Genomic DNA, 2,284 nt, shown 5'->3' on the forward strand with positions numbered 1-2,284 from the left:
ACAGCCGAAGATAGAGAAAAAGAGCATCTTAAAGCCACGTGAAAGGAACCCTGGTGGCATAATAGGTTATACACTGGGGAGCTAACCACAGGGTCAGCAATTCAAAACCACCAGTGACTCCAAGGGGGAAGATGAGACTTTCTGTGCCCCGAGGACTTACAGTCTCAGACATGCACAGGGCAGTTCTGCCCTGTCCTGAAGATTCCCTATTGGATTTGACTCTGGCAGTAAATGTGGAGGGTTTCTGTTGTTCAGCTGAGCGAACCAGCTGAGTCAGCTAAAGAAAGAAAAGGCTGCAGAGGTCAGGGGAGGTCATGGGTAGAGTACCCTGGCCTCCACAGTGCATTCTTGGCAAAGCTTGTGGGAGCATGAAGATGCATAGCAGTGCACGGGGAGCTGGCTCAGGCCGAAGGGGATTATAGCCATCTGGACTTGAGGTCCTGGGGCTTGGTGGTAGGAATTCTAAGGAAATTTTTTTCAAAGAAAATATCCTGAAGGCTTGGTCCTTAACTGAAAAAGTGAGCAGTGATAGAACCTCCCTGGTAGCTGAACTTGTCAATGACCCTGGAAGAAGAGAGCTTTGCTCAGATGAGAATAACAATATCCTGTGAGATAGGGCAGAGTCGAACTGCCCCATAGGGCCTCCGAGGTTCTAAGCCTCATCTTTCTCTCAAAGAGCAGCTGGTGGATTTGAACTGCTTGGTTAGATGTATTGGCTAGCAGGGATAAAGGAATGGGATTGGACAATAGGAAGATTTGACAGTGACCCTATAGAACAGAGAAGAGCTGTTCTTTAGGGTTTCTGAGACTAACGCTTTATGGGAGCAGATAGCCCATCTGTCTCCCAAGAAGCAGCTGATGGATTTGAACCACTTGCCTTTCAGTTGGAAGTCCAATGCTTAGCCCACAGTGGTATCAGTGCTCCTTGTTAGAGGCTTAATGGGTTGATAAATTAGTTCTTCCCCTTCCAAAGTCAGAAAGAATTGAGAAATAAAACCAAGGAGGCAAACAAGACTTGCAAATATTCTCCCCAACACACATGCTTTCTCCTCTGCTCCCCAACAAAGGAAAACCAAAGGCCAACATTAGTCTCAACAGAGACAAAGCATTCTTGTGAACAAGAACCAGATAGGGATGCCCTTTATCACCACTCCTATTCGATATTGTGTTGGAAGTGTTAGCCAGAGTTATAAGGCAAGAAAAGGAAATAAAAAGCATTCAAATTGCAAAGAAGAAGTAAAGCCATAATTGCAGATAATATGATCATATACATAGAAAATCCCCAAGGCTCAGCAAGAAAATTAATCGAACTAATTTAAAGGCTTCAATTCGGTGTCAAGTACAAGAGGAATATACAAAAAAAAAAAAAATCCGTTGGATTCCTTAATACTAGTGAAAGAATTCTGAAAAGGAAATTAGGAAGACAATACCATTTACAGTAAAAATACTTAGGAACAGATCTAACCGGAGAAACAAAAGACCTACATCAAGGAAACTACACAATACTATAAGAAACCAAGAGACCTAAATGGAAGAATGTTCTCTGCTCATTTGTTGGGAAATTTAACCTTGTGAAAATGTTAGAACTACCCAAAGCAATCTACAGATACACCAGAATCCAGATCCCGATTCCAACATCATTCTTGAAAGAGTTGGTAAAATGAATCACCAACTTAAGGTATGATATAGAAAGAAATGATACTCTTCAGAAGCACAACACTACTGAGGAGGAACAAAGTAGGGGCGTCACACTTTCCCTCTCTCAAAACCTACTACACCTCCACCGGAGTCATAATAGCTCTGTCCTGGAACGACACGACAAACAGCAATAGAACAGAATTGAGAAACCTGTAGAGTAGCCTGGCTTCCACTTTATGGTAGTAAATCTTTCCACCTACAGACACTGCTCCTTGGCAATGAGCCCAAACTCATTAAATGGGGAAGAAACAATCACTGTAACAAACTGCTGGCAAAACTGAATATCCATGTGCAGAAAGACAACACAGGACCCCTATCCAAGAATGGACTGGAGATGAGTCAAAGGCCTCAAGGTGAAAGCTAAAACGAGGAAGGGCTAACGTAGTGGCCTCAGTACGTGGTACAAACACACCATCCAGTGGAAGGGAAGAGACCAGCAGCAGAAGAGTCGAGACTAAAATCTAGTCACTGGAGGGTTCTGACTCAGGGCAGAGGGGTCCCTGTCCGTTTCTGAGACTTTCTTTATGGGAGTAGAAAGCCTCATCTTTCTCCTGAAACTAGATGATTAGGACCTCAAAAAAAAAAA

The sequence above is a fragment of the Echinops telfairi genome, unplaced genomic scaffold (genome assembly GCF_000313985.2).
Source record: "Echinops telfairi isolate 266 unplaced genomic scaffold, ASM31398v2 ScPeMD7_5592;HRSCAF=6446, whole genome shotgun sequence".
Taxonomy (NCBI): Eukaryota; Metazoa; Chordata; class Mammalia; order Afrosoricida; family Tenrecidae; genus Echinops; species Echinops telfairi.